The sequence below is a fragment of the Carettochelys insculpta genome, chromosome 2 (genome assembly GCF_033958435.1).
Source record: "Carettochelys insculpta isolate YL-2023 chromosome 2, ASM3395843v1, whole genome shotgun sequence".
Taxonomy (NCBI): domain Eukaryota; kingdom Metazoa; phylum Chordata; order Testudines; family Carettochelyidae; genus Carettochelys; species Carettochelys insculpta.
Genome location: NC_134138.1, coordinates 182,024,718 through 182,047,854, shown reverse-complemented (window position 1 = coordinate 182,047,854; position 23,137 = coordinate 182,024,718). Strand labels below are relative to the sequence as shown.

The window sequence follows — 23,137 nt, the reverse complement described above, 5'->3', positions numbered from 1 at the left end:
CTGAGCTTCCACCTTGGCTGCTCTTGTTTTGCTGTTGTTGACTGCTGCTTTTCTGTCCTTTTGTTCCTTCACTTTTCTCAGAGTTTCTGCTGTGATCCATTCTTTGGAATACCTTGTCCTCTTTCCCAACATTTTAGAGCAGGTTTCTTTCCAGAATCTTTTGGTTTGTTCCCAAATTTGTTCCATGCTAGCATCTTTCAGGATGAAGTTTGCCAGAAGTGCATTATCTGCTGGACAGCTCCACTTGGAAACCGACTCTGGTCTCTAAATCCTTCAGCTGCTCTGTGTAGGATCTCAATCCTGTCTGGATCACTTTAGTGGTGTATCTCTTTTGAGCTTGAACTTGAGTTTTACCTTGACCAAATGGTGGTCTGACCCTATATCTGCTCCTCTTCTCACATGGGGAACAAGCTGCATCGATCTTCTGAAAGAACTGCTGATACAGATGTGATCAATCTGGTTTTCTGACTGGTGGTCTGGTGAAACCCAAATGACCTTATGGATCCTTGTGTGTGGAAAAACACTTCCACCTACCACCAATCTGTTGAAGGAACCAAAGTCCCTGACGTGCTCTCCATTTTCATTCATATTTTGCCAAGGCCTTCTTTTCCCATGGTCTGTCCCCTGCCTGTATTTATGCTTCCACTTTTCTCATTGAAATCGCCCATCAAAAGCAACATATCTTTCTTTGCTTTCTGGTTCACCACACTTTGTAGTTTCTCATAGAAGTCTGTTTTACATTCCTTGGCTGTTTCATTGGTTGGTGCATAACATTGCACATTTAGAACCTTTTGCACTCTGGTGTAGCATCTGGCTGTGATGATGCATGATGATAATGCTGTCCACTCCATTAAAGCACCAGATGCCTCTCTTGATAACAAAGGCCAGACCTTGTGTGTGTGGTGCGCCCTCTTCTTCATGTCCTGACTAGATGAGGATTTCACCTGTTGCCAGATGCCCAGATTGTCTCCATCTTGTCTTACACATCTTTGCATTAATACCTTTATGTTCTACTTTTGCCTGATCAGCCAAATAGCTCACCAGGCAGGGGACTGTCATACCCACATACCAGAATGACTGTGTCCTGGGATCATCCAGGTGACTGTGTCATGAATGTCAACTGGTCCCTCAGCTACTTTTCTCCCCTTGAAACCACAATATGGCATTACCTGTCTTAAGGACAGCCTCTGGTGAGGAATTTGCCAAAAGAAACAAAGATTGGAAAGAAAGCATCAACAAAAAGATCACCAAATTAACTGAAATCTCTTGCTTTTATAACTGAATTATCAAAGATTTTACAAAAAGCAGATGAAACGTAGTATGGGAACAGATTACAGCTTATAAGATCATTCTTCTGTCATTTATTAAAGCCTTTGAGGAAAAGCAATGGTCTTCATTTAAACACATCTAGGTTTCCCGAGAGTTACTGGTTGAAAGAAAGTTATGGACTAACTGTTCATCCACCTTAAAAATCACATGCTGTAGATTCGCTGGTTGAACTGCAAATAATAATGGAAACAATTCAGTTCACTGAAAACAAAAAGTGCTTTCTTGAAAGGGAGCCAACTTTCCGAAGCTTGCTTTGATACAATGGTTTACTTTGTAGGGTGGAGGTGGAAGCTGAGCAACCAGTTGACATACTCCCTTCAGTGGACAGATCCCTCAGGGGCTTTCTCCGGCATGCGGGCCAGCCCCAAATATCATTGACTGTGCGGGGGTCATCCTCACCCCATGTACTTTGATAGGCGGGGCTTGCACTGAGGGACCAGTTGACGTGCTCCAGGGCTTCCTCTGGGGGTGGAGGGGCAGCAACAATTATCATTGACTGTGGGGGCTGCCCCCCTCACATACATTGATTGGTGATAGCTGTAGCTAAGGGACCAGTTGACATGGTCCCTTCAGGGGCTTTCTGCCACCCCCGTGTGTGCTGCCCCACTGAAGGCATAGCAAAGACCAAGCTCCCCAGCTAGTGTTGCCTATGAAGGGCCCTCTAGGCTCCTCAGCTCCCCTGGTGACAGCCAGCCTCCCAAAATCTTTGCTGGGGGGAGAATTCCCCCCGGCAACAGCCAGCCCTGAAAATCTTTGTTGGGTGGGAGGGAGACTTGCCTGCAGCGACAGCCAGCTCCTGAAAATCTTTCCCACCTTTGAGACCCTTCACCACACAAAAGGCAGGAGATGGTACTGTCTGGAAGCATGGACTGCACTGCACTGCAGGCATGTGCTTTTATTGGGTTGAGGGCTAGTCATGTGATGGGGGTGGGTAGGGCATCGACCCCTGACTGCATGGCACCCATGAGAGAGACGGGGGACTGCCCCTGGACAAATGTGAACAGCAGAAAAGAAGTTTCTAGGCCTCTCATAGAAGTATGACCCGACAGCCTAGCAGCTATGTGGTGTGGTGGGTCCAGGGGCTGGCGCCAGGGCTGAAATAAATCTCTGCCTCTCCTGCTATATCCTGTGCAGGGAAGAAGCCACCACCCCATGTCGGAGCTATTTTTTCATGACGAGATGCAATCACCACACTGATCATAAAAAAATGAATTCAGAATGGGCCCAGGTGCCCACTTGAATATCCTGGGCTTTCTGGTGCCGAATTCAAATTCATGGGTTCCTGTTACCTATCTCCTGCACACCTGGAGAGCAGAAGAGATGGAAGCGGCCAGGACAGACAACCATAGGGCATTGTGAAATACATATGGGACACCTCTGGAGGCCAGTCAAGGCGATTTCAATAAATGCCATTTCCACACTAGCATTACTCTGACTTTTTAAATTTGAACTTGGTGCTACACTGGCACACGTGGTCGGTGTACGAATGTTGACCTTCGTGCTCCCTAAAATCAACCTAATGGCATTCACAGTGAAGACAGTGACATTGTAAAATTGAGCTAATTGCCTTAAAATCGACTTTATCATGTATTATAGACATGGCCTAACTCAAAATTAAGATTTAGCAAATGATTCAGGGAATTAATCTGAATACAGGTAGTAAGGCAGGGCATATATTTTTCTGCAGTCATACAATAATATGAGACTAACTACATTTCATACAAATGTTTTACTTTGCAACATAGTGGAAAACACTTAATTCATGTGGACCAAGTTTCACGTCTGATATGCCCAGTCACATGCATGCATCTGAAATATTAATAATATTGTTTAAAGATAGAAACTGTGAGCTGCTAGTCTTTAAAGTATCATCAGATAAGCTAAAAAAAATTCAGAGTGAAACCACTCTGGGTGGAAAAGAAAGTGGAAATGCCTGTGAATTTTGGTAGTAATTTAATTTAATATCTTATTTTGACAGAGAGCTCCCTCTTCTGGATTTTGATGTAACTGTATTTCCTGGAATCAAAGTGTGGCTGAATAACCCTGCTATAGATTTCAAACATAATTATTACTAGATTTAGGGTGCCACTTTCAAAAGCCTGAAAGTGTCTTAGAAGCTCAAGTCCTATTGATCTTAGTCACTTAGGTTCTTTTGAAATCCCTAGCCTTAGTATTTAAGCATTAGGTGCTGTGAAATCTGGCCTAAGAAATTTTAAATTTATTTCTTTGACTTATAACAGACACAGAAGTGTTTCTAGTCTTCTTAGAAAGAACTTCTTGAATACTAAAAACTTTTATAAAAACTAAAAACTTTTATAAAAAGAGCCAGTCAATGAAAAAGTACAAAAATGAGTCCCAGCCTTCTATTTTCCAAACTAAACAAATTTTTTTCAGTCTTTCCTCGTAGGTCATGTTTTCTAGACCTTTAATATTTTTGTTGTTCTTATCTGAAGCTTCTCAAGTTTCTCCACATTTTTCCTGAAATGTGGTGCCCAGACCTGGACACAATACTCCAGTTAAGGCCTGATCAGCACAGAGTACAGCAGAAGAATTACTTCAAATGTCTTGCTTACAACGTTCCTGTTAATACATCCCGGAATCATGCTTGCTTATTTTTTTAAGCACTGTCACACTGTTGTCTCATATTTAGCTTGTGATCCACTATGACCCTTTCCCTTTCTTCAGTACTCCTTCCTAGACAGTCATTTCCCATTTTGTTTGCGTGAAACTGATTTTTGCTCCCTAAGTGGAGTACTTTGTATTTGTCCTTATTGAATTTAATCCTATTTACCTCAGACCATTTCTCCAGTTTGTCCAGATCATTTTGAATTATAACCCTATCCACCAAAGCATTTGCATCCCTATGCCACGTTCTAAATAATTGATTGAGACATTGAACAGAACCAGTCCCAAAACCGATCCCAGTGGCACCCCACTTGTTATGCTCTTCCAGTACAGTATTTAACAGTATAGTATGAAATATTATCTCACTGAAATCAGGTATGAGTCAGTCTTAGTCTTTACTTAGTCATTTGCAAAAACTCAGTAATGGATATTGAATCTTCTGGTCTTTAGAGTTAATCAGTGAGGTCTTGCTGTTACTTGTAGCCTATGTCTACACTAGCAAGTGTTTTCAAAAGGGTGGGGGGCTTTTTCTGTGTCTACACACAAAATACGTTCTTTCGATATTAAATCGGAAGGATGTGGCACTTTTCCCAGAAGACCTCTTCTGTTCCCAGATGAGGAAGAGCAAGCACCTTTTTCTGAAAGATTCCTTTGGGAAAAAAAAAAAGTGTGTAGATGCCCGGGGGCCCTTTTGTCAAAAGATTCGTCCTCCGTGGCACCAGATTTTTCAAGTTACAAAATTTCCTGGCCCTTTCTTTCAAAAGAGCAGCCAGGGTACAGCCATTCTCAGTTTTTGCAGAAGAGAGCTTCCTGAAGAACTTCTTTCAAAAGGACTGCTGCAGTGTATGTAGCCCTAGCTGTAGTTCTTTTTTTTTTTTTTTTTTTTTTTTTACTACTTCACTTAACAAAGCCCCTGATAGGAAACATTTCCAAAAAGCACAACCTGTGGATGATTATGACTTTCAAGTCAGCAGTCCTAGGAGGAAAGTGTCTATAGTGTGGGAAGCTGCCCAAAACCAAAAGTATTGTTTTTAGCACTGATACAAATCAAAATAGTTTCCTACAGATGCAGTCCTAGGCTGCGTCTACACGTGCACGCTACTTCGAAGTAGCGGCAGTAACTTCGAAATAGCGCCCGTCACGTCTACACGTGTTGGGCGCTATTTCGAAGTTGAAATCGACGTTAGGCGGCGAGACGTCGAAGTCGCTATCCCCATGAGCGGATGGGAATAGCGCCCTACTTCGACGTTCAACATCGAAGTAGGGACGTGTAGACGATCCGCGTCCCGCAACATCGAAATAGCGGGGTCCTCCATGGCGGCCATCAGCTGGGGGGTTGAGAGATACTCTCTCTCCAGCCCGTGCGGGGCTCTGTGGTCACCGTGGGCAGCAGCCCTTAGCCCAGGGCTTCTGGCTGCTGCTGCTGCAGCTGGGGGTCCGTGCTGCATATACAGGGTCTGCAACTAGTTGTTGGCTCTGTGTATCTTGCACTGTTTAATGAAAGTGTGTCTGGGAGGGGCCCTTTAAGGGAGCAGCTGGCTGTTGAGTCCGCCCTGTGACCCTGTCTGCAGCTGTGCCTGGCATCCCTATTTCGATGTGTGCTACTTTGACGTGTAGACGTTCCCTCGTTGTGCCTATTTCGATGTTGGGCTGAGCAACATCGAAGTTGAACATCGACGTTGCCGGCCCTGGAGGACGTGTAGACGTTATTCATCGAAATAGACTATTTCGATGTCGCAACATCGAAATAAGCTATTTCGATGTTGGCTGCACGTGTAGACGTAGCCCTAATGTCTTAAAATCCTGCCTTACCCTGCAGGAAGTTTTCTTCCCCATGGGGTAAATGTGATTGAATTTCTGCATAAGATAGACGCTCACTTCTGTAAAAAGAGGCAGAACTGGCAGGCCCGAGACTGTATATTCCAACAATCGACATTTAGCAGGAGAATAACTATTTCAGGCTGGAAAGAAGATTTTTTTTAAAAAATTGGCAGGACTATAGTTCCCCAATGCAAACATCACTAGGGGGCTCTAGCTATTGATTAGGTTCCTGGCCAGGTAGAAATTCGCTGTTCTAGGACAAGACAGCCATGGCAACAAAATTCTGAATGTAATTGAAAATAAAATAATAGTACTTCACATTACCTCTTGGCCTGAAAAGTAATCACACCTCTCTCAGGGGTAGATCTTTGAGACGCATTACTATACTCCATTGCCTTTTAAAATAGAGAAATAATCTATGTCAAATCTGGAGGATCTGACAACGTTATCAAATCGTTTATTTGGGAGTTACTATCAGCTAAAATTTAGTAAATGTCTATCCATTATTATTCTCTCTTCAGAATGGGAGGTGTATGACAACAGTACCTAGAGGCTTCAACTGAGATCAAGGCCCCAGTGTCCTAGGCACTGTGTAGACACTGAGGGCTTGTCTCCACTGTTTTTGTATGTTTGTTTGTTTGGGCAGAAAACTCCAATTTTCCCACAGAAAAATCCTCACATCCATATTGCAAAACTCATTATTCTGGAAGAACAGGGTATTTAACTAGAAATAGTAACACCACCAAAACTAGGGACTTTCACCAACTCCCCAACTTTGAAATAGACTCAGTGTGTAGTAAGCAGAAATAATTACAACATAAATGGCCTCCAGAGAGGCATCCTATCACTGCTCTTATTTTGAAATTGGGCTATCCAGCACGAATGCTTAATTCCAAAATGGTCTTGCGGTTTGAACACTCTTTTCAAAAGTAACTTATTTATTATGTTATTTATGGAAAACCCTGCTGTGTAGACACGGTCCTAGTGAAAGACAGTCCCAGTCTCTTAAAGGATTTGAAATTTAAATCAGTAACACATACAAAGGGTAAGAGAAGAAACTGATGAAATTAGCTGTCATCCAACAGATCAGGGATAGACTCCAGATCTTCTGCATCCATGCCTAGTGGCTTCATCCTGAACAGCACTTTTTGGCTACACTCCCAGAAGTGATTCTGTAAGAATGGCTTTAAAAGTTCCATATTTCAATAATTTCTATGGGAAATTTGCAATTTACAAGTGAATATCTTTTTTTACAAACTGCTGACTCTGAAATATCAGCCAGGGATCTTTAGATTATGTAGGGTTCCCGCCTCCTCACGTGTCATCACTAATAATAAAAACATGAGAGGCCAATTTTCCCCCCGATTAACCCCTATGCACTAGGCTTCACTAAGTTGCATGACTATGGCAAAAGGTGGGATTTGGCTTTCTGATTCCTTATTATTGGTGATAATGTATGTAGAGAACCAGTACCATGTAATAAATATTTTGGTCTCAGGTTTGCCAGAGAAGATGGTGCCACAACCCCATGTTTCTTATATGCCAGAGTAAGATAACTGCTTCTCACCACCAAGCTTTGCATTGGGCACGTTATGGCACATTACGCTCTGCTCCCCAATTCCAAGAACTCTGTCCTCGGGGCCAGGGTGCTCACTGAATAGTTTGGTAAGTGTTCTTCACAGGCCACTACAGGAATAGGTGTCACCACAGCTCCATCCTTGGCTGCAGGTGGCTACAGGTGCCCTCTTTGCATAACTTTTCACATACAGAAGAGCGTTATTATAGACTTCAGACTTTCTTCTCAGGCGCTCCTGGGCTGTACATCCTTAAGACTTGGTCTCAATACCATCTTCAGCAATAAAGAAGAATCCCAAGAATTGTTATAGGCTGGGGACCAACTGGCTAAGCAGCAGTACAGCAGAAAGGGTGTAGGGGTTATACTGGCCAAAAGGCTGGATATGGGTAAACAGTGTGCCCTGGTAGCCAAGAAGGCCAATGTTATATTGGAGTGCATTAGGAGGAGCATTTTGAGCAGATCTAGAGAGGTTGTTGTTCCCCTCTACTTGGCACTGGTGAGATCACTTCTGGAGCATTGTGTCCAGTTTTGCCCACCCACCCCACCATAGGAAGGATGTGGATATGCTGGAGCAGGTTCTGTGGAGGGCAATGAAAATGATTAAGGGGCTAAAGCACGTGACCTATGAAGAGGGGCTGATGGACTTGGACTTATTTAGGTTGCAGAAGAGAAGACTGAGTGGTGATTTAATAGCAGCCTTCCACTTCTTGAAGGGGAGCTCTAAAAAGGGAGCTGTAAAAAGAAAAACTCTTCTCACTGGTGAAAGACAGCAGGACAAGGGATAATGGTCTGAAGTTACACAAGGAGAGGAGTAGGCTGGATATTAGGAAAAACCACTTCACCAAGACAGTGATGAAGCACTGGAATGCATTGCCTAGGGAGGTGGTGGAATCTCCATCCCTGGAGGTTTTTAAGCTGCAACTTGACAAGGTCCTGGCTGGGATGACTTAGTTGGGGTTGATCCTGCTTGGGCAGGGGGCTGGACGCAAAGACCTCTTGAGGTCCCTTCCAGCCCTATGATTCTATAAAACATCTGTTTGGAAATCTTTAAATGGATTTCAGGCTGCTAAAAGGCTTGTGAGAAAGTTTCTCTGACAGTGCTCCAAGGAGCTGTGAAGCAGGCACAGAGAGACAGGCTCTTACCTCTGGCAAGCCTGAGGAAAGCAGAGGCAGCTTGTAGAGAAACTAGGAGTAACTATCAGAGTCTGAAGTGGGGTGCCGTTCTGGGCATAAAAGAATCTACACGGCAGGTTGCTACAGGTCGTATTAGCTGCATTAACTCATTTCCACTCTATTATCCCTGCTCCCTCAGTACTTCATGTCACTCCCATTAGCCTTTGCTCTCTCCATCTGTTCCTGCTTCCCTGTAGCTCTTGTCCTCTTCTTTCCCCTATGTATCCCCATACCACTCCTCTTTTTTCCTCATAGCTCCTTTCACTTCCATCAGTTCCTCTGTCCCATTCTACTTTTCCTCGATTAGTTCCTGGTTTCCCACTTCCCTCTCTCCAGCTCACCCCTCCCCACTATGACAATATCACCATCTACACCACACATCCTCCTGGGCTCCATATAGCTGGGAACAGTGAGGGGAGTAGAGGCCAACCACAGTGGAAGCCAGAGGGACTGCATGATGGCTGCTCAGCAATGAGGTCCCTGGTGGCCCCAGTCTGAACTGCAGCCTAAATCCTCCCACTTCCCAGAATGCATGAGAGTCACCCTGGGCTGTAGCAGGAATGCCTGTAGAGCAAGCATGGAGAAGACACTTTCCTTTGGTACATTGTCACATAGCTAAGGCATTAACCCATCCCCCTTCATTTTTCTGAGAACAATCAGTATCATCGTATGTCCTCACACCCCTTTCCAATACTTGGGTCTGTACATTTGGATGAAAGTAACACTTAAAATGGGGATTGCAATGCCAGTCCCGGCTTCTACCCATCCTGTAGCCCTTTGGAGATGTAAAAATTCCAGTTTCCTGAAAATCCCAACCCCAGTCTTCTCCCTTTATGTTCTGCCTGGCCAGCTTCAACATGCAGACTAGGAGGGTGGCATGGACTTTCAGTGTCCCCATGGAAATGTTGGCATTAGTAGACTGAAGGCCCCACCATTTATGGACCACAGTACACAAGTGCTGGCCTCTGTACATCCTACAGCACCCCAGAGGTGTAGCAGTCTTTGAACATTTAAAGAAATTGTGCTTTACACACCATCCACCAGTCCTGGCATGCACACATCACATGGTGCTCAGGAGATGTAACTGCCTACAGCCACCTACAGACCCTTCCCTTTTTCTCCCTTTTTGTTCCACTTGCCTACGGTAAGCCAGAAGGGACTTCAGATTTCCCCACTCGTCACTTTCATTTCCCTCCCCCACCCAGAGTTATTGCTTGGTTTGTACCAAGCTTGCTCACATGGGCTGAGAGTGCTCAGTAATATTGCTTAAGCCAGCTGCCTTCTCTCTTTCCCCCCCAGAATCAGCAGGTACAGGCCATCCCCGAGACAAGCCTTTAACAAGCTATTATACTTTCATTCTTGTTCAACGTATGGCCCACAGACCTTATTTATATCCTGGTTTGAATACAGAATTATGAAGTTCCTCCTGCACTTTTTTATGGTGCTACACCCTTTGGGGTAAGGATTATGTGGCAGCCGCGGCACTTTGAAAGTGCTGCTTTCGATCACACATGGCTTGTCTACATGGGGTCCTTTTTGAAAGGACCCTGCATACTTTGAAATCCCCTTATTCCTATAACTAAATTTGGTTATAGGAATAAGGGGATTTCAAAGTGTGCAGGGTCCTTTCAAAAAGGACCTTGTGTAGACGAGCTGCACGTGATCAAAAGCAGCACTTTCAAAGTGCCGTGGCAACTATTATGCTAATGATGTGCTGCAATGATAATGAGGTGCTGCATATTCATTGCAGCGCCTCATTAGCATCCCCCTTTCAAAAGGGGGATGCTAGTGTAGACATTGCCATTGAGAAGGTAGCTTGGAGTCAAATGGATCCATGAGGTCAGGGCACTGGCTGGTAGCTGGGGCTCCCAAGATTTCATGGAGGCACAATACCTTTGTTTAGATAACTTGGTATTCCGTAAAATCATGGGGATTTGGTCTTGAGACCTGAAACTCCTGCCTATTCTAAAGGGGCAAACATTGGATGTTTTCCCTTCCTGCAGTGGAATGAATAGAAAATAAAACCTCTGCAAAGGGAGCGTCACAGTTTTTTCCTCCCCAGGGCCGTCTTTCACAGGGCTCACAGTGATCTGGCTTCTATATAATACAGATGCAAACAATGGAAACATTAATGGAGAAGTTGAAAAAAAAAAGGGCATGTTCAGGAGAGAGGTGAAAAAAATGGAACAGTGATGCAGTAAAATGCAGGTATGATGTCCCATGCAGTAACCTTGGAGAGAAAACTCACACGGCCATCTTTAATTAATCTTTATCAGCTAATCCTGTTTTCTTGTCTTTCCTTAGCAAAATGAAGTGGCCACCACCCTATTTCCCTTCCCTCCTGCCCCAGCTGTCTTTTCCTTGCTGTCTCTCTTTTGCTAGGTCCTGCCATTTTCATTAATTGAAATGGCACAAATGAGAATTTCAGTTAAAATGATGAGACCTGGAGGGAACTCTGCATGCTCCTCTAACAATGTAATCTTTGTCTATTGATTTGCACAGTATGTTAATAGTAAGTATCTAGGAGGCTGGGGTGAGCCAGAGTCGGTGCCTCTGGTCCGAAAATGTCCTTTTTAACCCATTTTGGATATGGTCTACTTAGAATTTGTTTACATGCAGAACTGCATTAGGTTAACTCAATGTGTCATTTTAAATGTCAAGTTAAAAAAAATCCAGAGGGCTATGAGGGTGCTCTTATTTCAGTTGAATGAGGCTTCCTTTGCATTATCTGAAATTAAGCAGGAACAGGCTTAAACTAGATCAAAATAAGCCTCTTAAACTATAATAGGACTATGCACACTGTCTTTTGCACCAGTTTATCCATATTGGTTTAAAAATCACACCTTATGGTCACACCAATGGAACTTTCTCATGTGAGCCACACAGTTCCCTAATTATAGGGAATTAGTAGCAGTAGAAAATTGTATGTGCTTGGAAAGGATTTTTATCCAATCTTTCCCCACTCCCATGCTTTTTATTTTATTGAAACAAGTGGCAAACCTAAAGCAATGTTGCCGCTAAGTGTGGCAAGCATTCCACTAGGGAGCTGGAGGAAACCAGTGTGACAGGGTTGGAAGATGTTATGTGCACACTTTTAACGAAAACTGACAAGGCCAAAAGGAAGTGACACACCATTTTGTTCCATCCTCAGGGTTCAGGTATAGCCTGTGTCCTTCCTTGTATCCTTGATCATTTTGGTTGCAGCAGGTTAATGTTATCTAGTCTGGTCATTGGGCAGGTTTGTACAACTGGCTTTGGAGGCTAAATAAATAGTTCTGCAGAGATGACCATTTCAGATATATCTGGAACCAGACTATTGCCTACGACTAAACCCCAAAAAGATAATAAGGGACTATAAAGCTGCCCTAACTTGGCAGTTGGGAATTTCCTTTGTGCAGATGATCCTAAGGTACCATGAATGCAATGTACCCAACTGTATGGTATTCCCTACTTCTTTTCCTACCACAGAATGTGTGCCACTGATGGAAGGGGTAATCTCTAGCATTCAGCATGCTTCCCTGGAACCATAAATAAAAACAGCCCTGAGGCTGCTCCAACCTATGGCCAGAGTCAGCCTGTTTCCAGAAGTCTCAAGGCTCATAAAACACAAAGACAGCATCCAGTGACATGTGCCTCTTCCAGATTTTAGTGAAGAGAAAGGCATGAGAGTAATTTATAAAGGATACAGCAAGAGTAATCCCTCAGGAAATACAGGAGTGCTCAAGATAGCCTAACCGCTGGAAAACAGGAGAAGTGAAATAGCACTATAGACCTCAGTGGAGAGAGAAATGGAAGAGAGCCATTGGGTAGGGGGTTGAAGAGCCAAGACTCTGCCTATTGTTTCTCTGTTCCCTTCCCTGTCCCACAGCTGATCAGAGGAGGGGGCAAGTGGGAAAGCAGCATACTCCTTGACAGCTAGACCCAAAGTCTACCAAAGAAGGCCTTAAATAAAATGCAATCTTTCCGAGTTTTTTCAAAATAACCTAAAGGCTCTGCCTAATTCCCATTAATTTCCCCATAGGATTGGATTACCCAAATACTTTTGAGATGCCAGCCTTCATGCCTCCTAGTGGTGCGGGTCACAGAGGACAGGAGTTGGAGTGCATGACACTTCCAAATGGCAAAGATGGGCCTGCTTATCATTTTCTATCTTATTGGTATGAACAACCAGATCTCACTTTGGACAAAAAAGCAAGCTGACATTTTCTTGCCAAAGTTACACCCCGTCAAAGTGTCTAGAGGCCTTATCATGAGATACTTGTTTCATTGGTCATGTATATGCATTATATATCATCAATCATGTAGAAAGAAATATTTTAAAGGATACAAGCACCCATAGGGAGAACATTAAACCTATCAAACCCAGTGAGGGCCAGATTCTGTCACCTTTTCTCTGTTTGTTACTCAGAAAGCACTGGTGAACACAATAGGGCTACTGTAAATATTGGGTGGGTGGGGAGATTATTAAAGAAGAAAGCATCAAAGAGTCAAGCACAAATCTGGCTTATTAATAATAGCCTAGGGATCTAACATTAACCATACAAGGAGAAAGGTGTTACATAGTGTGACCGACTTGATCCAGGTTGGCAACAGATGGGGGGTACGCAGTAATTAGTCTTTACCAAGGGACTTGCCTAGACATTTCCAGCTGAATGTGTTTCCCCTGTGATCACCATCTTTGTGATATTTCACCAGAGGGGGCAGTGCCTGGATTCTGCTAAAAGCTAAGAACTCTACGGTGATCATGGAAAAAAGAAAAGTAAACATTTTCTCATTATCTATTGGTGGTACTCAACATGAGTGAGGATGATAAAACGTGGATTGTGTAAATACCGACTGTGAAGTATTTAAATTTTTGAAGTCATAGAGATTACTTTAAAAGCTGGAAGGTCTTAGGCTTGGCTTTCACAATGTGTTTATACAGTTCCTATCACTCTGGGGTCTTAATTCCTAATGGGGGTCCTCTAGGTAGTGTTATAATAATGAAAAAACAGTTGAGAGCTATCCAAAGCTAGTTATGAATAAAATTAAGGAAGAAAAAGTGCCTTCAGATATCTGTGTGTCAGATTAATATTAGAGGGATCTTCAAGCTCTAATGTGAACATTACTCAAACAAAGGTGCTGGGGGACCCTACAAGTTTGACTTATGTAAGTATCCCCATTAAAGCCAGAGGGTCTGTCTTCACAAACAATGACTGCTTTAGTGGCACCAATGGGTCCAAATTCAGGTTTTTTTAGATGTAGCTGGGTCACCATCCTTTGCTGTGGATAATCTCGAGGAAATGTAAGGGTAAGAGGCCCACATTGTTCAACCTCTGATTTCAAAGGAAAGATCCTTATTTATAAAGGCTGGGCTTTTAAAACATGGAATATACTTGGCCGGTACATCCCAAGTTAGCATTGATAATGCATTTCTCACACTTGTATGATACTTTGTATTTTCTCTGGGTGCAGTGCAAAAATTAACAAATCCTAAAGAATGAAATCTGACCTTAGCTAAAGCACCTGTGATGGGATGGCCCATCACATTTCACACAATCTTAATAGTTACCTCTGAAGTAGATGCTTGGGGCAGACAATTGTGTTCATTTCACAAGAAAGAGAAGAAGTCTTCTCATCCCGTTTCTACCTCACCTTTCCTGAAAATCTGCTCCTTGCTGTTGCTGACATGGTGGGTCCTTTAATGATGGGTTTGTATTACATCTTGTGTAATTCACAAGATCTTCAAATGTAAGTTTCCTGCTCTAGAGATGACCTAATCTCTCAAATGGCCTGCCAGGCAAGTTTCCAAACTAATACTGCCAGGATCGAAAGTCAACACTCCTTTTCCTGGTTGTTAGGCTTGCTTTCTGCTTCAATAACTCTATTTTGAAAACTGCTCCTGGATATTTCTCTGTAGAACTCCAATCAGTCTGATCATGTGGTGGCTATCGACTCATTTCACTAGACCACAATCATTATGGGGTGATCTCTGTTAGGCTATGTTTAGACTGTGTCGTTTCAAAGAAATGTACACAATTTGCACAATGCAAATGAAATACCTTATTCCAAGGCTGGTGCAATCCAAATGGTACCAACATTCAGAATAAGGGGCTATTCTGAAAGTTCCATTACCCCTCTCAGGATGAGGGGTAGCGGAACTGGAATAATGGGCCTGAAATAGCAATACTATTTTGGGCTCTGTGAAAAGCTAGGGTGTTGCTATCTTGGAATACCTTTATACAAAGGTATCCCAAAATCGTACCCACAGTCTAAACATAGACTTAGGTGTTTAAAAGTATATTTTCAGGAATGAAAGGTCATTTGATGCATTAAAAGCATAGTGTAAGATTCAAAATCATGTGGGCCCTGTGAAAAACCTAACTTTTCCCCCTTTCTAATGGTGGACTGTAAAGCCAATATCCTTTTATATAGAAAAAGGTACCACTGTCAGAAAACTGAACCTTGCCTCCTTGGCCTCAAATGAAAATAATTAGGGTTTTCTGACCTCCTATACATCATATATATGCCAGTAAATTTCACTCTGTCGTTGTTTCTTGTTATGTTGTTTCTTTCTCCTCTCAGTTAATGCATCCTTTACCTGGTAGTTCTTCCCCTCAGGATGGTTCTTACACATTGTAATCAACTGACCCCTCAACCTTCTTTTTGATAAGCTTCAACAGAGCAATCTCTTCAAATGTCACTCTGTAAGGCATTTTCTCCAGCTCTTGAATCATTTTTGTGGCTCTTTTCTGTACCTTCCACAATTTTTCCATATCCTTTTTAAAGGGGGGACACAGAATTTTATACTGGATTCCAGTATCAATCTCACCACTGCCACAAACATAGGGCCATACCAGATTCATGGCCATAAAAAAAAAAAAAAGATCAACTCATTACTGACCCTGATGTTTGGTGTGTCCTCCCACTTCTCCCTTGAAATCTGTTCTTTTAGGTGCCTTTACCCTATACTATACAGATTTCTTGGAGGAGACTTGTCTTTCTCAAATTGGGGTTTGTACCCAAAAGAGTGATACAGGAGAGGAGTCACAAGGTTATTTTAGGTGGGTTGCACCACTGCCTCCCTTATTTCTGTGAGGACTTTAGAGCTCAGCAGCCAGAGATCAGTGACTGTTGGCTGGGCAATCATAGCACGCCGCCTGTACTTGTGCACTGCTGCCTTCAGAGCTGGATGGCCAGAGAACAGTAGCTGCTGACTGAGGGCCCAGCCGTACAGGCAGCAGCACAAATATAAAGACGTCAACACCATAACATACCATTCTTACTTCTGTGTTGCTGTTGGAAGCATCTCTGCCTTCAGAGCTGTGCTCTGGGCCAGCCCCTGCTGCTCACCAGCTGCCCACTTCTGAAGGCAGTGCTGTCGCCAGCAGCAGCACCACAAAATTAAAGGTATCAGTTCTTATATTCGGTTCAGGATCCCTACCATTATAACTGCTTTTCAGGATCTGTCAGGCTGTGGCCACACTAGCCCCTCCTTTTGGAGGGGCAACGGTAATGAGGCAATAATATGAATATGCAGCACCTCATTAGCATAATGGCAGCCACATGCAATTCAAAACTGCCCATTTCAAAATGCACGCCGCCCATGTAGCTGGGGGCCCTTTTGAAACAGACCAAACCAAATGGGAATAAGGGGCTTTCAAAATCAGGGGTCCGACTCAAAAGGCCTCCCACCTACACGGGCAGCTGCATTTCAAAACTGGCAGTTATGTTAATGAGGTGCTGCATATTCATGGTAGTGCCTCGTTAGCATATCTCCAACTGCCACATTACCATAGCCCCTCTGAAAGGAGGGGCTAGTGTGGCCACAGCCTCAGTTAGTTATAAGTACATTTAACATGGGCTTTAGGGATATCGTATAGTGCTATTTTTAATCAGTTTGTTGAGCACTAGAAAGTTAAATGCCTTTATCAATCAAATTTGTAATTTCAAAGAATTAAATCAGGTTTGTCTGACAAGGCCTGTTTTCCATAAAACCATGCCGACAAGTACAAATTATATTCCCATCATTTAATATTTTATATATGATTCCCCTATCATTTTCCCATTATTTCCACCTGAGACTGATGTCAAGCTAAATGGCCTAGGGTTACCTGCCTCATCCTGCTTCCCTTTTTTGAATACTGGTACACTGGTCCTCTTCCAGTCTTCTTCAATTTTTCTGATATTTCTAGATTTATTAAAAATTAATATCAGTGGCCCAGAAATCTCAGCCAACTTTTTTAGGCCTCTTTAGCTCAGTCCAGGCCTATTGACTTAAAAATATAAATGCACATACACTTTTAACACCCTATAACATTTGTTTGTATCTGTAGTTTCCTCAAAAGAAAACTTTGCCTGGTTTCACAAATGACTTTGATCTTTTGGATGCAGTTTGGGCATTGTGCAGTGATAGGGCAAATCATAGCAAAGGTTATTGTGAGGGGAATTCAATATAGGGGTAACTAAATGAAAGTCTATGGTCTCTCTTGACTACGAGGTCAGTCTGGCTGACCTAATGCTCTCCCTTTGGGCCTTATAACCCATGAACCTATTTCTGGGAAGATAACCAAAGTCATGGTGAGAGTATTCTAGCTGAGATAGCTAGTATTGGACAATATGAAGAAAAATGACATTCTGAGGTGTGATACAGTCCACACATGAAGGAACCTGATCCATTCAGACATATACACAGAGTCCTGTATATACTTACTGTAAATTATGCCACTCACAGACATGCTAGGACAGAAGACAAGAGGCTCACTGGCCTTGAATACATGATTCTGCTCAGTATGTCTTGTGAATCTTGTCCTACCTTGTGTTTCCTGAAGTGGAAATTTTGAGTCTGAAAGTTCATGATTTGTTGGTCCTTATTGTCTTTGTAAAATGCAATGGCAACATTGTGCGTGAAGTTATGTCACTGTAAGATGTTTATTAACACATGTTCCAAAGCTCCGACCTGCTCAAGCAGAAGTTGACAAACAGGTCTGTCTCAGACAAAGCAAGGTGTGTAGTGACAGAGAGACAAGAAGTCCTGTTGCAACTTATAGACTAACAAATATTTTGGAGCATAAGCTTTCATGGGCAAAGACCCACTTCACCAGATGCACGAGTGAGTGAGTCTGAAGAAGTGGATCTGTCCCACAAAAGCCCATCACCTAATAAATTATTGTTAGTCTTAAAAGTGCTACTTGACTGCTTTTTTGTTTTGAAACAGGGTGTGTACTGCTTAATTTGCATTTAAGCAATAAACAGAGAGATCAAGCCTGAAGGGAGACAAAGGGCAAGCTAATGTCTCAGCAAGATGTAAAGATGACCATGGCCTGCCAAGTGACCATTCTTTTGTAGGAAAAGAGTACCTTTTTAGCAAAAAAGTAGCATGGTGTTCCCTTCTACACCACCAAAAGTTGCCTCTTCTCCCTGCTGGAATTGCTTCTTGGGGCAGGGAGAAAAGTGTACAAAAAGAAGGGACAGACATTCTGACAGATCCCTGCTCCTCTTCCCCTCCCTATCTCCTGTTTCCACTCCCTCAACCCCCACACTGATTCATTTTACAAGACAGGACATCACACAGAGGAAGAAGTCCCAGCCTAAGAAGTTTGGCCAGTAAGACTGTTGAAAGCATGTGGTGAAAGAACTTCGCTTTAAATTTAACATAGTTTGCAAAGTTAAGCCTTAATTGTTTTACCTGTATTTTTCTTTGAACCAGTTTTACTTGTATGCCTAACTTCTTGTACACACTTAAAATTCCACTCTTTGCAATTAATATACTTGTTTTCTTGTTTTATCTAATCCAGTGTGTTTAAATTGAAGGGTTTAGGACACTCCATCTGAAATAACAGGATGCGTGCATATTATTTCCATTGATGAAACAACAGGCCTATATACAGTTGTATTGTTCAGGATGGTGCCATATAGGGCATGTATTTCTAGAAGGAAAAAAATCTGAGAATGGAAGTATGTTGGAGTCACCTTGGAATATAATTCAATCTGGTAAGAGCCTAGGTGTGGCTAGCAGGCTGAGGTACACACACAGTGTCAGAGGGAATTCTGCACTACTCTGTGTGCACACACATTTAATACACCTTGCTTCCCCCTCCCCGGCCCCTCCCCAGAAAATAGCTTCAGCTGAACAGTTGCTGCAGGTCTGCCTTTTGCCTGCTGCCTACAGCCCACCCCCGCTTCCCCCTGCAGGGCTGCTGGGAGACCAATTTTGGGGTCCTCTGGTCCAGGAATATCTGTCCCAGAGGGGGGGATCTTGTTGGACCAGAGAATGCTGATTTTCAGAGGTGCAACCTGTATTTCAAAATAAGGCTGCTATACACAAAAATGTATTTCAAAACAGCACTTAGCTGTTTCAAAATACATAGTCTGCACACATACTGCTTAATTTGAAATAGCACCTATTTTAAAATAACTACACAAATAGCTATTTTTAAATAAGCGCTGTCCCGCCTCTTAGCTGTGCCCATTTCAAAATAGGCACTATTCCTCCTGTAAGGAGGTTTACTGATTTCAAAATAATGCACCCACTATTTCAAATTCATCTTGAAATAACTTGGCTGTAGCCATGGAGATAAGAGGATGGGGCTTGCTGAAGGGACACCTGGGGACAGATGTGACAGGTACAGGGCCACATGGGAATGGGGGAAGAGTTGGTGTCTGAGTGGAGGGAGATGAGACATGGACAGAGGCTACATGTGGACATTGGGATGGAGAGAGGGGTAAATGTGCCTCACTGAACAGGAGAGGCCAGGGATCAGCTAGGATCTGCATGGGAGAGGGTCTCTAGACTGTCCCTCCCTGCATCCCAAAAAAAAAACCTGGGACATAGTTCTGCCTGTACCAAACAGCCCTTTAAGTTCATATCCAGGCTCCTTTCCAGCAAATACTTCCCCTTCCCTCAGTATCTCGGTTCCCATCACCCCTGACTCTCCCAGACCTTTGCACTGCAAGCTTTATGGTCATAGTCCACCAGCATGGCAATGCAAAAGAGCAGCCTTACACCTGGATGATCTGGCTGATGTTTGTTCAGACCTTCCAAAAACGTTTAGCTTTGAGCTGATACAAACCATGAGAAATTTCAGCCCAGTGGAATGTGTTTAAATTACAAATAATGGACAAGAAGAATTTGAAATACCCATCTGAGCCTCGACCAAAGCATTCACTATTCTTAATGCTATCATTAATTTTACAATACTGCAAAAAAATGTGCAGCAGGTTTTATTGACCCTTTGCACCTTTGACCTTTCAGCTGCCTCAAGGCTGTTGTTATCTGTCAAGCATCATACCAGGAATTTCAAATAACCTCAACAGAAATATCTTTAATTATTTGTCTTGGGAAATGGGCAATGCCAGAAGCAAAGCTGTTAAACTCATTATTGGTTTTGCTATTGCTTGTTATGGCTTTTTCCATGACCAGGCCACTCCCAACTAACCAGAATGTTCCTCCACAGCTTGTGTTTAAGGTCACCTCTCTCCAGGGCAGTGTGCTGGAACTGATTTATGAGAATGGGACAGCCCTTGGCAACCCTAACTGTCAGAACATTTTATTGTGCAATGTCTTGTTTTTAGGAAAATTCTAGAGTGGGCAGAGGCTAAGGGTTGTTTTCAATAGAACCTGAACTGCCTTTCAGCTGGCCACTGCCTGCAAACCTCCTTCTTGGTTCCTGATACTTGCACGTCATTTAAGGCATGGCCAAGTCAACCATGCTGAGAAGGATATTGATCCTTTCAACTCTACCAGCTGTATTTTTGCTGATCTGATAAAAGCACAAGGTAAATCAAACTCAATATGAACTCATAGGATTGATTTCAAGGAAAACAAAGAGTTTCAAGATTTTTTCCCCATGTTAGTAGCATAGAAGACAGGTTAATCTTCAGTAAAATTCTGTTAATTTTAAGGGAAGCACTCAAATTCAAGGATGACTTTGGCCTAGGATTTTTCCTCCTCCAATGGTCATCGCTGTCTTCTCTGGGCAAATTTGCATGTTTTCAATTTTTGTTGCTTATAGGCAGGCACCCACATCGATATTAGGCACTAACTAGCCTGATTTTCGAACAGATTGAATACTTGTGATGTCAATTTTGTTTCTTCAGAAGCAGCAATTACCCCTGCACCTTGGGAACCAAGCATAGAACAGAGCACAGAGACTACTGGAGAGCCCAGTGAGAAACCAAGCACAGAGCCCTGTGTGGAAGCAAGTTCAGAGCCCACACAAGAGCCAACCACAGAGTCTACCAGAAAGACAAATGCAGAACCAACCACAGAACCGAGCACACAATCTCCCAGTAAGTTAATTCAGACTTTTACTTTCCTTTTGTTCTGATTTACCCTTTTTTTCTCCCAAACAAACCTGCATTGTTGCTGCATCGGGGGGCCAGATATGCAACAGGCTTTCAGTGGCATGAAGGGAAAAGAAGTATTCTGTGGAGAAGCTACATCCTCTTCTGTGCCCTTGTATGTTTGTCTGGTTTTGATTCCCTTCGCTTGTGGTGGCTGAGAAGATAATTGTTTTGGGTTCCATTACTTTGATTGCTCATATTGTTCATTCTGTCTTACCCAATAAGAACTATTCCCTTGTTATTCCTACATCCCCTCCTCTATCTCACTGAGGTAGTTTAGCACCTTGTGTGGCACTAGGAAAAGTAGAATCCTTTACTAGTGTGGTTCCAGCAATGGGAGAAAAGCTGGAGCCTGCAGCAGAGACAGACATCAGATGGTTTTACTAGTGAGCAAATCTAACCTGTCTAGGTAACTGGAAGAAAAACCACTTGAGCTCTGTTCATGCTATTGCCTCCACCACAGCTGCCAGTGGGGAAGAATTGTGAGAGCCATATTCCCTAGTAATTACAAAGACCTGCAGGCTGAAGTACTCAAGATGAATTGCCACTAACAGCCCCCTACTATTTGCCTTTTCGGCAGCTGGAATTTATTATCCACAATGGCTATGTCTACACTAGCATTCCTCTTTTGAAAGAGGCATGCAAGTGAGGGAAATCAAAAATGCAACTGAGATGCAGATTTACAAAGCTGGCACCTCATTTGCCTATTATTTCAAAAGAGCTTTCAAAAGAAGAAACACAGTGTAAACGTGGCTCTTTCGAAAGTAAACCCCAGCTTTGAAAGAACCCTTCTTCCAATGATTTTTTTTAAGGAAGAAGGGGTCTTTCGACGATGGGGTTTATTTTCGAAAGAAGCACCTCTACACTGCTTTTCTTCTTTCGAAAGAAGCTCTTTGAAAATAAGAATATGCAAATGAGGGGTCAGATATGTAAATCTGTACATCATTTGCATTTTGATTGCCTCATTTGCATGTTACCTTCAAAAGAGGAATGCTAGTGTAGACACAGCCAATGTAATGCAAACTGCTGCGTCCTATATCCCTGTACTACCTGTGGCGTGGTAAACTCCTCTTCTGTTTGCTCAATATGAGAGATTGACAGCACGACACCAGCTTCCAAATGGAAGCAACAGCTCCAGGCCTTCTATCATTTGGCAGCTCTGGGTCAGTGAAAGAGAGCTGTCACTGGCACCCCTAAGACAGGCCTCAAAACACAAGGCCTACAGTGAAACCACACAAAAGATGCTGAATCTTTCATTAGACACAAGACTTCTCTGCTAACCCCAACTGATTTATCAAGCCCAAGAGGATGAAATACCTAGATCCACTGGAAAAATTGGCTCAAATCCCAGAAAAGTCTTTTCAACCCTTCACCCCACTGTGGCAGATTTTATTGATTTACAAGTCTTTTTGCTGGAGGATGAATGTCTTTTAGATGAGATCTTATCAATTAGAGTCCTCTATGTTCATTAAACAGCTTTGTGCCTGAGTACTTTTCAGAAATACATGGACTTAATTTGGTCACACAGCCCTGGACATTTCCCTTAATTCTTTCCCCCAGAGATGGCCTCACGGCAGTGTTGTGGTACATTCAGAACTTTCTGACAAGTAAGGCTATTAATTGTGCAATAAGCACTTCTGCCAGGGAATGACTAAGGGTTCAGCCTGTGTACTTCATAATTCAGCAGAACTTTTTCTCATTCCCACCTTTGGGTTTTTTTTGTTTGTTTTTTTTTGCCTTTAGAATAAATTGCAAAATTTATCTGGACAGCAGACACACGAGCAATCCCTCCTTGACTTTGGCCTCCGTGAAGAAAAATTTCCAGATGTTGGGATGAAAAAGCAAAAACTTTCTAGTTTTAGAAACTACAACATGTGGAAAATTAGCAACCAGCAGTTGGGTTTCAACTAAACCTCCAGTCCATATCTGTTTATTTTGTTCTGAATTTATCTGGAACAGGTTACACAGACCACTGCTCACCTGTACCAGTTATACTATGGCCACTTTCCCCCTTACTCTCTGCTGAGGCTAAGTACTAGTCATAATCTCTCCAGACCTACTGTGTGTGCTCTGCCCATTGTTGTAATAATTTTTATTTTAAATAAAAAACCTTACCATCATGTACATTGTTGTATATCCTGCTAATGCAGTCAGATTTTGGCAGAGTTTGTCTGTCTATCACAATATTTCATAACATACAGCTCTGTTAATCTGTGCATAAATTCATGGGCAAATAATGGACTGCAGGTTGGGTGTGACTGTGAATGAGCAAACCTTCCAGCAGTGATT

The 23,137-nt window shown here is 42.8% G+C and overlaps 1 long non-coding RNA gene across 1 annotated transcript; it reads left to right on the top strand.

Moving 5' to 3' along the window:
* The first annotated feature begins 20,146 nt into the window (after nt 1-20,146).
* On the top strand, nt 20,147-22,915 carry LOC142008750 (uncharacterized). The gene is made up of 3 exons (XR_012644222.1): nt 20,147-20,281; nt 20,603-20,794; nt 22,592-22,915. It is a non-coding gene; the product is annotated as an uncharacterized LOC142008750 (long non-coding RNA).
* Nucleotides 22,916-23,137: the final 222 nt, after the last annotated feature.